This window comes from Hemitrygon akajei, chromosome 2 (genome assembly GCF_048418815.1).
Source record: "Hemitrygon akajei chromosome 2, sHemAka1.3, whole genome shotgun sequence".
In the NCBI taxonomy this organism is placed as follows: Eukaryota; Metazoa; Chordata; class Chondrichthyes; order Myliobatiformes; family Dasyatidae; genus Hemitrygon; species Hemitrygon akajei.
Genome location: NC_133125.1, coordinates 88,396,099 through 88,409,833, shown reverse-complemented (window position 1 = coordinate 88,409,833; position 13,735 = coordinate 88,396,099). Strand labels below are relative to the sequence as shown.

General features: G+C 42.3%; 1 protein-coding gene across 16 annotated transcripts in view; it reads right to left on the bottom strand.

The window, feature by feature from the left end:
• LOC140714366 (R3H domain-containing protein 1-like) overlaps window positions 1–13,735 on the bottom strand; it is a 160,318-nt gene that overhangs the window by 8,261 nt on the left and 138,322 nt on the right. The gene's annotated exons all lie outside the window — the stretch shown is intronic.

Here is a 13,735-nt window from a genome sequence, read left to right as displayed (position 1 = left end):
TTACTAACACAACTCCCTTGGCTGCCTATAAGTACCTGATGCCAGAGAATAGTTGTGACACAGTTTGGGAGAGTAAGGTATATGGAGAAAAATTAAACAAAATAAAACATATGAAAGACTTGTATCAAGTTGTATATATTTAAACCCATGATAATTTTGATTGTTCTATATCATACTTTGCTGCACCCTGTAGACCAAATAATATTCTCACTTGCTTGACATCTTTAAATATAAAATCCACTCGCTTTTACTCTTCTACAACTATTTGGTCTCACAATGATAAGACTTGCCCTTCTTTTACTTCCACTCATACAACTGTCAGTTTGAAAATATTAAAAATATAGCTAATTGATTCCTTTTTACCTTGTAGACTATATTTACAAGTGCAAGAGTACCTAATCCAGCGTGAGCCAATGTCTTTTGCAAAAAGGAATGAGGACAAATTAAGTAAACAGACTTCTAAAAAAAATGCTTAAAATACAATTACACAAATTAGATGGACACCGTAGGTCACTTGACCTCTTTATGCTTGTTTCATTATAGATTAAGATCAAAACTAATCTGATAGATATATCAACTCTGCTTTCCTCCCTGCCTGCAGTAACTTAAGATTCTTTTCCTTATCCAAAATCTATCAAACTTTGCTATATATAAAAAAAAAATCAGGCTCTCTACCTCTACCCTTAAAGGGCATGTTACTGAATTTCAATTCTAAACTGTGTTTTAAAACTAAAGTTGTGCAGGTGCTCATTGGTTTGTGGTAACCTCTTATCCTCAAACCAACACAGAAGATAATAAAATGCCAAAATGACATGACAAAGAAATAAATGATGAAAAAGCAGCAACCCAGGAGAGAGGAGTTGGTAAGATACAATGGAAACAAATGGGGAGGTTTGAAATCACACAGGAAATAAAAGGAGCAAAATGCAATGAAGAATAGACATTTCAACCAAGACAAAGTTGTAAGTTTCAGCTAAAGGGTGATTATCCATTTGAAGAAAAAATTTCGAGGAATGATGGAAATTGATAGACAGTGAAGTTGATTTTGTGACAATTCTATTCTTAATTGCTTTTTGACAAATGACAATGAACTTCTCCAGGCCACCTATACGATTCCACTTTTCTTATTAAATAATAATAATAATAGGCATCCGTTAGTCTCGTGAGACCATGGATTTGCGCCTTGGAAGGTTTCCAGGGCGCAGGCCTGGGCAGGGTGTATGGGAGACTGGCAGTTGCCCAAGCTGCAAGCCTTCCCCTCTCCACGCCACTGATGTTGTCCAAGGGAAGGGCATTAGGACCCAAGCAGCTTGGCACCGGTGTCGTCACAGAGCAATGTGTTGTTAAGTGTCTTGCTCAAGGACACAACACGCTGCCTCAGCTGAGGCTCAAACCAGTGACCTTCATATCACCAGACTGATGCCTTATCCACTAGGCCACACGCCAAATATCAGCCTCTTTTTTAAAAATAGCTTTAATGTCTTATTATTGCTCCATCTGGTTTATTAGAAGCAATACCATACTAAAGATTGATCTGAACAAACTGGCAGACAAAACCGCTGAAACACAGCAAAAAGCCCTTTGGGAGATGATGTAAACATGTAATGCATTTGTAATCCAAGCACACACACTAATTTATTCAGCATATTTTTCTAAGGAATGGGAAAAAGAATTTTGTGTGTATGCGCTTATGTGTCACCAGAACATGTTGCTAAACAGAAACTGTTCCAAGTAATTTTCACTGGAACTGTGCTGTCCATTAGAAAACTTTTTAGCCTGCCTCCTGGTTGTGAGATGAAGCCACTCTAAATCATATTCATGGCTATTTCCTTACATAAATCAATCAAAGATTACACCTGCAACACACAAAATGCTGGAGGAACTCAGCAGGCCAGGCAGCATCTATGAAAAAGAGTACAGTCGACGTATCAAACCCAGACCCTTCATCAGGACTAGAGAAAAAAAATGAGGAATCAGAGTAAGAAAGTGGGAGGCGAAGGAAGAACCACAAGGTGATAGGCAAAATGGGCGGGGGGGGGGGGGAAGGAAGGGTTGAAGTAAAAGAGCTGGGAAGTTGATTGGTGAAAGAGATAAAGGGCTGGAGAAGGGGGAATGTGATAGAAGACAGAAGGCCATGGAAGAAAAGGGGAGGAGCAGAGAGTGGGAGGTGATGGGCAGGTAAGCAGATAGGGTGAAAGAGGGAAATAGGAATGAGGAACGGTGACCGGTGGGGAGGGTTATTGCTAGAAGTCTAAGAAATCAATGTTCATGCCATCAAGTTGGAGGCTCCCCAAGCAAAATATAAGATGTTGCTCCTTCAAACTGAGTGTGCCTCATGGCGACAATTGGCCATTGACTGAATGTCAGAATGGAAATGGAATTAAAATGGGTGGCCACTGGGAGATCCCACTTTTTCTGGCAGTTAGAGCATAGATGATCAGCGAAGCGCTCTCCCAATCTACACTGGGTCTCACCAATATACAGGAGGCCACATCGGGAACACCGGATACAGCAAATGACCCCTACGGACTCACAGGTGAAGGGGCAGGTATAGCACTTGTTCTGCTTGCAAGGACAAGTGCCAGGAGGGAGGGGAGGGAAAGATGTGCTTGGTGGTGGAATCTTGCTGGAGATGGCAGGTTACGAAGAATTATGTGCTGGACACAGAGGCTGAGGGGTGGTAGGTGAGGACAAGAGGAACCCTATCCCTGGTAGGGTGGAGAGAAGATGGGGTGAGAGCAGACATGCATGAAATGGAAGAGACGCAGCTGAGGGCAGCATTGATGGTGGAGGAAGAGAAACACCTCTTTGAAGGAGGACATCTTCTTAGTTCTGGAATGAAAAGCTTCATTCTGACAGCAGATGCGGCAGACACAGAGGAATTGAAAGAAGGGGATGGCGCTTTTATAAGTAACACTCTGGGAAGGGGTATAGTCCAGGTAGCTGAGGGTTTATAATAGATGTCAGTAGATAAACTGTCACCAGAGAGAGAGAGATCGAGAAAGGGGAGGGAGGTGTTGAAAGTGGATCAGGTAAATCTGAAGGCAGGATGGAAGTTGGAGACAAAAATCGATGAAGTCGACGAGCTGCACGTGAATGCAGGAAGCAACACCTGTGCAGTCGTGGATGCAGCATAGGAAAAGCTGGGGAGTGATACCCGTGGAGACCTGATGAGGTCGTAAAACTGGGTTGGTGATAGGCATCATCTAGCAAAGTTACTTGAGATGGGATAATACACATTTCTAGTGATTACTCTCTAATGGTAAGGTTTAATAGCACAATAATGAAAAATCCATAAAATAGATTTGAACAAATTCACCTAGTGCTTTTACTGGGTTAGGAGTTAATCAGGAAGTCCTGATGTTTGCTTATATTGTATTGTTGATTTCCTTGCAAATGTCTCTCACCATGTACATAATATGTACTAGTCTTTGGAAAGCAAAATATGTACCTACGGGCAGTGCTGATCTTAAAGTCCTCAGTGAACCTACTTAAAGACCATTACAGTGGATAACAATTTGCATATTGTGCACTACATTAACTAGACAAAAACTAATGTAACTAATGCAAGTAGTAGGGGATCAGAAAGGTTGAGCAACACACACAAAATGCTGGAGGAACTCAGGTCGGGCAGCATCTACGGAGGGAAATTAATAGTCAATGTTTCAGGCCTAGATCGTTCACCATAACTTGCTCAATCTTGTTTAAGATTTCCAGCATCTGCAGAACTTCTTGTGTGAATAGAAAATCCATGTACAAGATGCTGAGCTCAGAATTACAGCATACTGAAATCCTCAGTTAACTTCTATGTGTCTGATAGTAAGTATAGCAGTTAAATTCTATTACATATGCTGCACACTTGACAATATTTACCTTATTTTCAATGTACATACTGTTGTAACTTGAGCAGTTAATTATTTTCTTGGTGGTTTGCTGGTTCAGTAGTTTGTGCTCCATTGTTTTCTAAACCTACCAGAATGCTTTAATAATAGAGGCTAACAGATAAGAGTGACCAGATTTTGCAGTCTTAGGTAATCAAGTGGCTCCTCTATTCAGTTAGCAATGTTGGTGGAACTAAAGGTCAAATCATTCACAGGTGCATATTGTGTGATATTTAAAGGTTTTAGAAATTTCTGCACAAGTGACATACATATCATTTTCCCATCTGTCCTGCTGTTCTGCTTTCCCAAGAGGATTTCTATTTGTTTCCATAAATATAGTTATACATCTTTCTTCATCTGTTTACTTATTCACTTCCAATGCCTCCGTATTGAGCTTACTGTGGTAAGCAAGTTCCACACTCGTAGCATTTTTTAGGTTAAGATTTTTTTTTTGAAGTTATAGATCCATAGAATCCTTTGGCCACCTTGTCCATGCTGAACTATTGATCTGCCTAGTCCCATTGACTTGCATCTGGACCATAGCCTTTCATACCCCTCCTGCCCAAGCACTTACCCAAATTTCTCTAAAATGTTGGAATTGAACCCACATCCACCACTTCAGCTGGCAGCTCATTCCATTCTCTCACCACACTCAATGAAGAAATTCCCACCCATGTTCCCCTTAAACATTTCACCTTTCACTCTGAACCTGTGACGTCTAGTTGTAGTCTCACCCAATCTCAGTGGAAAAAGCATGCTTGCATTTACCCTGTCAAAACCCCTCATAATTCAGCATACCTCTATCAAATTTCCCCTCAATCTTCTATGTTCTACAGAATAAAGTCCAATTCAGCTTTTCCCTATAACTCAAGTCCTGGCAAGGTCCTTGTAAACTTTCTTTGCACTTCTTCAAACTTATTGATAACTTTACTGTAGGTAGGTGACACAGTACTCCATATTAGACCTCACCAATGTCTCATACAAATTCAACATGATAGCTCCTGTATTCAACACTTAAATTTATGAAGGCCAGCGTGCCCAAAGCTCTCTTTACAGCCCTATCTACTTGTGATGCTACTTTCAACGAATCAGGAATCTGTATTCCAAGGTCACTCTGTTCTACCACACTCCTCAGTACCCTTATTGCTCACCATGCAAGTCCTACCAAAGCAGAACAGATCATACTTGTCTGCATGAAATTCCATCTGCTATTTTTCACCCAATTTTTCCATCTGGTCCAGATCCTGTTGCAACCAATGATAGCCTGCCTCAGTATCTACTACACACCCAATCTTGGTGTCATCCACAAATTTGCTGATCCAGTTTACCACACTGTTGATATAGATGATGAACAACAACAGACCTAGCATCAATCCCTGTGGCACACTATTTGTTGTAGGCCTCCAATATTTAAAGCAAATTACCCAAGTACATATTTGTCACCATACATGTACAATTCCTTGCAGGCATTTACAGTAAATACAAGAAACACAAGAGAAACAATCAAAGACTGTACCCGACATAACAACAAATATGCAAAAGACACCATACTTTGCAAATACAAAAAGAAAGAAAAAATATTTAAAAATAAGCAATAAATACTGAGAACATTGGATAAAGAGTCATTGAAAGTGAGTCTATTGGTTGTGGGAACATCTCAGTGATGGGCGAGTTCTCCCCTTTCGTTCAAGGGCCTGATGGTTGTGGGTAATAACTGTTCCTGAACCTGGTAGTGTGATTTCTGAGGCTCCTGTACCTTCTTCCTGATGGCAGCAGTGAGAAGCAAGCAAGGTCTGGGTGCTGGGGGTACTTTACTGGATGCTGCACTCCTACAACAGCGCACCATGTAGATATGTTCAATGGTGACGGACTCAGCCATGTCCCTATTTTTCTTAGGCTTTTCTGTACAAGAGCATTGGCGCTTCCATACCAGGCCATGATGCAATCAGTTAAAACACTCTCCACCACATATCTATAGAAGTTCGTCAAAGTTTTAAATGACATGTCAAATCTTTGCAAACTTCTAAGAAAGTAGAGGTGATGCCATGCTTTCTTTGTAATGGCACTTACATGCTGGACCCAGGACAGATCCTCTGAAATGATAATCACTGATCCCACTGATGAGGACTGGCTCATGGACCTCTGGTTTCCTCCACCTGAAGTCAATAGTAGAGAGGTGCAACCATCTACAGCTTCTCCCATGAAGCAAATATCCAATCCCATTTATTAATTCATCCTGAATGCCAAGCACTAAATCTTCTTGACTAACCTTCCATGTGGGACTTAGCAAATGCCTTGATGAAGTCCATGTAGACAACATTTACTTCCTAACCTTCATCAACTTTTCTGATAACTTCCTAGAAAAACTCTAAGCTTAGTTAGAGATGACCTGCCACTCATAATGCCATGCTGCCGATCTCTTATCAGTCTTTGCCTATCCAAACAGATATATATGTGGTCCTTTAGAACACCTTCCAATAATTTACTGACTTCTGATGTCAGGATCACTGGCCTATAATTTCCTGGCATACTGTACAGTAGTGGTCACCAACCTTTTTAAGCCTAAGATACCCTACCTCGGCTTTAGTGAAAGGAAAGATCGACCCCAAATTGATTAGTTATACGCATGCGCACCGGGGCAGAAAAGACCGGAAGTAGAAATAATGCATGAACACCAGGGGTCACCATCCTTTTTATTGCACCGTGGACCGGTTTAATATTGACAGTATTCTTGCAGACCGGCCAACCGGGGGGGGGGGGGGGTGTTAAACACGACCGGAATACAGCGAAGTAGGTTCCTTATGTCCAGTCTATTCTGCAATTTAGATTCCGTGGCTCTCAGCACTTAGCCGCTGTCTCGCTTGCTCACGTTTTTTTCTGCTGGAGAAAAACTCAAATGGGTTTGTCTTTAAGTGCGGGGTGCTTGGACTCAAGGTACCGAAGCAGTTTTGAGGGCTTCATTGCCTCATTAGACAGCCTCCGGGCCCGAACTCCAGCCTCCCGCCCACCCGTTGCCAGACGCTTTGGCCAGGTGCGGCTGTTCCCATGCTGGGGCCGTGGCGGTAGCAGTCCAGAAAGAGCGACCGACCAAGCGAGGAGTGCGACAGGGCGCCCGCCACCCTTGTAGGATCTATTGGCCGACCACAGTTTGGCTTGAGGGACGCCTTGCAATAGGTCGCAAGTGAGGTTGCTGCTCTGATACTTACTAATTAGGTCGTCTGTGAATATTTTAGCACTGGGTTCCCAGGGACATTCAGTGTGCTAAACAGGTTTAGAGGTGGCACCCATCTGTCCGCGCTCCGGGCCAGTAGCAATGGCGTTTCTCACCCGAGGCCAACCAGTGATCCCTGGCGCGAAGGTATCACTGCGTTTAGTCACCGGATGACCTCACGTGCGTTCAAGTTCAACAGTGGGTGTGACAGGGAACAAGGAAAGGTGCAGATAACTCATATCGTTTCCTCGTGGTCCAGTGGCTGAGGACCAGCGCTTGGCGGGGGAACTACACGCATGCACACTGGGCAGAAAGAACGGAACTAAAACCCTGCAACCCAGAAACAATCTGTCAACAGTATTTGTGTATTTATTTTTCCCTTTTTTTGGGGATCTACTGGGAAAGTCTCAAAGATCGACGGGTTGGCGACCACTACTCTACAGCCTTTTTAAAAACCGAACAACATTAACTATCCTTAAATCCTCCTGCATCTCACCCATTGCTAACGATATTTTAAATACCTCTCCTAGGGCTTCTGCAATTTTTGTACTACTACCCACAGGGTCTGAGGGAACACCTTGTTGGACCTTGGGGATTTATCTACCCTGATAAGCTTCAAGACAGCAAACACCTCTTCCACTGTAACCTGTGTGGGGTCCACCACCTCGCTGCTGCATTGCCTCACATCTATAAACTCTGTGTCCATCTCCTGAATAAATACAGATGCAAAAAAAATTCATTTAAGATTTCCACCCCTTTTGACTTCACAGATTGCCACTCATCTTCCACAGGACCAATTCTGTCCCTTGCTATCCTTTTGCTCTTCATATACCTGCAGAAGTCCTGAGAACTCTCCTTCACCTTGTCTGCTAATGTCTTCTTTTAGCCTTCCTGAATTCCTTAAGTGTTCTCTTGCACTTCTTATACTCAAAGTACCTAATTTCTTCCGACCTGCCTTTACCTGCTATACACCTGCTTCTTTTTCTTATCCAGAGCCTTAATGTCTCTCGAAAACCAAGGCTCCCAAAACATACTATCCTTTTCTTTTATTCTAACAGGAGCATACAAATTCTCTACTCTCAAAATTTCATGTGTGAAGGACTCCCACTTACCAAGCACACATTTGCCTGAAAACAATATGTTCCAATCCAGACTTGCCAGATTCTTTCTGATAGCATCAACAACGGCCTTTCTCCAAGTTCGAATCTCAACCTGAGGACAATAGCTATTCTTATCCTCAATTACTTTGAAACTAATGGCATTATAATCACTAGAAAGTGTTGTCTTACACTTGCCATTTCTCATTCCTGTTAGGGAATCTGGTTTCTCAGTTCCTCTTGTCAGAACCTCCATGTACTGATTAAGGAAACTTCCCTGGACACATTTCAGGAAAGTCTCAGTCACTAGGTAGCATGTTAAAATCACCTAGTATCACAACCTTATGCTTCTTTCAACAGTCTGTGGTCTCTCTACAAGTTTGTTCCTCTAAATCCTGCTGACTCTTGGGTGAACTATAATATAATCTCATTAACATGCTCATCCCTTTCTTATTCCTCAGTTCCACTCATATAGCCTCAGTAAACAAGCTCTCCGGTCGATCATGACTGAGCACTGCCTGACATTTTCCCTGACGAGTAATGCTCCCCCACCCCTCTTAATCCTTCCACTCTGTCACATCTAAACTATGGAATTGCGGAACATTGAGCTCGCAGTCCTGTCCCTCCTGCAACAAAGCCTCACTAATGGCTACAATATCAATGATACCACATGCTGATCCATGCCCTAAGCTCATCCACCTTTCCTACATTACTCCTTGCACTGAAATATATACAACTCTGAACATATGTCCCACCATGCTCAACCTTTCGATTGCTGACTTTGTATGTAGGCTTAACATTTCCTCCACAACCACTCCGCTACCAACTCTGATACCCTGGTGACTCCCCCTGCAACTCTAGTTTAAACCCGGCCCCGTGCAGTACTAGCAAACCTTCCCACAAGGATATTGGTCACCCTCCAATTCATATGTTAACTGTCCCTTCTGAGCATTTCACTATGCTGCCTGGCATCCCCACTGTTCTAACAGTTTTATAAAAAAAGTAAGAACAATTAAACAAATAAATAATCTATCTACAGCCCTACTGCTCCTTGCCAAAGCTCTGAACTCTCCACACACAATAGCTGCTCTGCTTAAACCTAACTTCTTATTAGACCTTGCCAAGTGCCTAGCTCAAAGTCTGAAGTAATTTTATTATCAAAGTACATATACAACACCATATGCATCCTGGAGATTCATTTTCTTTCAGGCATACACAGTAAATCCAAGATATACAACAGAATGATTGAAAGACTGCATCGAACAGGATCCTCAACCAAACAACGTGCAAAAAACAACCAACTGTGCAAATACAAATGAAAAGTAAATAAATAAACAAACAAGCAATAAATCTTGAGAACATGAGATGAAGAGTCCTTGAAAGTGAATCCACAAATTGTTCAACAGTTTAGTGATGGGTGAGTGAAGTTGAATGACGTTATCCCTTTTGGTTTGAGCTGGATGGTTGAGGGATAATAACTGATCTTGAACCTGGTGGTGTGGGTCCTGAGGCTCTTGTACTTTCTTCCTGATGGCAGCAGCAAGAAGAGAGCATGGCCTGGATGGTAGGGCCCTTGATAACAGTGCTCCATGTAGATATGCTTAATGGTGGCAAGAGCTTTACCGTGATGGACTGGGTCATATTCACTTCTTTTGTAAAATTTTCCACATTCAACCATGCCTCCAAGTGATGTGTGATGCTCAGAATGTGCCAAATGCTAAATTTCCTACTGCGTTAATTAATACCAAAGATTTTTATGTCTTTTCATTCCTTCAATTTAAAATCAATTGCCTCTTTTGAAAATAAAAATGCTGTTATTTTAACATTCTCCTGTATTTTACTCATCTTACATTAACAATAACTGCCATTTATTGTCTACAAATTGAGAAGTAAAATTTCCATACATCATCTAAATAGTTCATGTAAACAGTGAACAATAATACCAACACACACAAAATGCTGGTGGAACACAGCAGGCCAGGCAACATCTATAAGGAGAAGCACTGTCGACGTTTCAGGCCGAGACCCTTTGTCAGGACTAACTGAAAGGAAAGAAGTAAGAGATTTGAAAGTAGTGGCGGGGGGGGGGGGGGGGGAATGCAAAATGATAGGAGAAGACCAGAGGGGGTGGGATGAAGCTAAGAACTGGAGAAGGGAAAGGATCATGGGACAGCAGGCCTCGGGAGAAAGAAGAGGGTGGGGGGAGCACCAGAGGGAGATGGAAAACAGGCAAACAACTAAATATGTCAGGGATGGAGTAAGAAGGGGAGGAGGGGCATTAATGGAAATTAGAGAAGTCGATGTTCATGCCATCAGGTTGGAGGCTACCCAGCCGGTATATAAGGTGTTATTCCTCCAACCTGAGTTTGGATTCATTTTGACAGTAGGAGGCCATGGATAGACATATCAGAATGGGAATGGGACGTGGAATTATAACGTGTGGCCACTGGGAGATCCTGCTTTCTCTGGCGGACCGAGCGTAGGTGTTCAGCAAAACAGTCTCCCAGTCTGCGTCGGGTCTCACCAATATATAAAAGGCCACACCGGGAGCACCGGACGCAGTATACCACACCAGCCGACTCACAGGTGAAGTGTCGCCTCACCTGGAAGGACTGTCTGGGGCCCTGAATGGTGATGAGGGAGGAAGTGTAAGGGCAGATGTAGCACTTGTTCCACTTACAAGGGTAAGTGCCAGGAGGGAGATCGGTGGGAAGGGATGGGGGGGACGAGTGGACAAAGGAGTCGCGTAGGGAGCGATCCCTGCGGAAAGCAGAAGGCGGGTGGGGGGGGGAGAAGATGTGCTTGGTAGTAGTATCCCATTGGAGGTGGCGGAAGTTACAGAGAATTATACGTTGGACCTGGAGGCTGATGGGATGGTAGGTGAGGACAAGGGAACCCTATCCCGAGTGGGGTGGTGGGCGGATGGGGTGAGGGCAGATGTGCAGGAAATGGGAGAGATGCGTTTGAGAGCAGAGTTGATGGTGGAAGAAGGGAAGCCCCTTTGTTTAAAAAAGGAAGACATCTCCTTCGTCCTGGAATGAAAAGCCTCATCCTGAGAGCAGATGCGGTGGAGATGGAGGAATTGTGAGAAGGGGATAGCGTTTTTGCAAGAGACAGGGTGGGAAGAGGAATAGTCCAGGTAGCTGTGAGAGTCTGTAGGCTTATAGTAGATATCAGTAGATAAGCCGTCTCCAGAGATGGAGACAGAAAGATCAAGAAAGGGGGGGGGGGGGGTGGTGTTGGAAATGGACCAGGTAAATTTGAGGGCAGAGTGAAAGTTGGGGGCAAAGTTAATGAAATCAACAAGCTCAGCATGCGTGCAGGAGGCAGCACCAATGCAGTCATCGATGTAGCGAAGGAAAAGAGGGGGACGGATACCTGTATAGACTTGGAACATGGACTGTTCTACAAAGCCAACAAAAAGGCAGGCATAACTGGGACCCATACGGGTGCCCATGGCTACACCCTTGGTTTGGAGGAAGTGGGAGGAGCAAAAGGAGAAATTATTGAGAGTAAGAACTAATTCCGCTAGACGGAGGAGATTTTTTATATATTGGTGAGACCCGACGTAGACTGGGAGACAGTTTCACTGAACACCTATGCTCGGTCCGCCAGAGAAAGCAGGATCTCCCAGTGGCCACACATTTTAATTCCACGTCCCATTCCCATTCTGATATGTCTATCCATGGCCTCCTCTACTGTCAAAATGAATCCAAACTCAGGTTGGAGGAACAACACCTTAATATACCGGCTGGGTAGCTGATGGCATGAACATTGATTTCTCTAACTTCTGTTAATGCCCCTCCTCCCCTTCTTATTCCATCCCTGACATATTTAGCTGTTTGCCTGTTCTCCATCTCCCTCTGGTGCTTCCCCCCCCCACCCTTTCTTCCTCCTGAGGTCTCCCATCCCATGATCCTTTCCCTTCTCCAGCTCTGTATCACATTCGTCAATCACCTTTCCAACTCTTAGCTTCATCCCACCCCCTCCGGTCTTCTCCTATCATTTCGTATTTCCCCCTCCCCCCACTACTTTCAAATATCTTACTATCTTTCCTTTCGACTAGTCCTGACGAAGGGACTCGGCCCGAAACATCGACAGTGCTTCTCCTTATACATGCTGCCTGGCCTGCTGTGTTCCACCAGCATTTTGTGTGTGTTGTTTGAATTTCCAGCATCTGCAGATTTCCTAGTGAACAATAATCCCAGCATACCTCCCTGTGAGGCACCACTTCCTGTCTTTTATCAGTCTGAGCAATTACCCTCAAGGCCAATTATTTTCTATTTCGTCAGCAGTTTATTATTTGTTTTCTTATTTGTCCCAGCTCCATAGGACCTAACCTTAAAGTTTATTTTTTTTTAAAAAAGACAATTTGAAAATCCCATTACTGTATATTGCTCCTGTTACATAATCTCTATCATTTCTTTAAAAAGTTCACTAACACCAAAAGAAGAACTTTTCACTTAGTGAAGAATAATAAGCAAAAATTTCAAATATTTTCTTGATTTCTATTACTTTCAAGTAAAAATTATATTATTTTCCTACTTCCCACATTAAGTCAATCACTCCAGTGTTTTCTGAAATAATTTTACCTCCATTCTTAGACAAGTAATAATCATTAGCATTCATAATCCTTTGACTCTAGATTCTTAACTAATGATTTGCTGCAAGTATGTTATTGTGGATGTGCTAATCATCTGAAGCAGATATTTTCAAACTTTCTAAACTTGATTGGCTTACCAATTATTTGTCCTAATTTTCTTTCAGCTTTAATAAGATTAAATGAGTGTTGGCTTGATTTAGTTGGAAGGCATTCCAAGAACATTTTGTTCTTCTTTCAAATCTAACTTTTAGATCAGCTGATGAAATTGAAAGAAATTATTAATGACCCCTGGATGGAGGTTTGCAAAATATTGCTATTTTACCTTGGCTGTATCAAATCTCCCCCTATTGCAGAGAAGATTGTTGTGCTAATTTATTTATAGAAATAGACAGTTTTTAACCTGCGTTTGTTTGTAAATGTCTCCAACGGGTTGATCTTTACAGATAATGAACTAATTTTCTTTTCAATCTGCAACCACGCATTCATTAACATTTCAAGTAAATTAATGCTCAACTGTATTACAGAATTAGTTCCTGTGAACATACTGAAAAATGCATAAGGAAAGGTTGCTGACTCCCATAGGAACTGTGAGTAAATCAAAATGATTCTATGTATTGGATAACTGAATCGTCTCTCAACCACAGGCACGCAAGTATTTTTCTGACAAAGATTTGCTGATACCAATTTTAAATCAATTTATTCTTGATGAATGGAATGATTAAAAGGAAAACAGAAATGCAGCAAAACAATTTAGCCATAATCGAATTGAATGGATAAGCTGCATGAAGATTTTATTACTCAACCCTTTTAAACTTGTTCTGCCATCATGTTATGGAATGTCAGCAAACTGCTTCTTAACTTTTTTTAAATCTGTCTTTGTCCATTTTTAAAAAAATCAGTACTTTAATTGACCCAGTTTTCATTGGGCTAGAAATATTAAAAG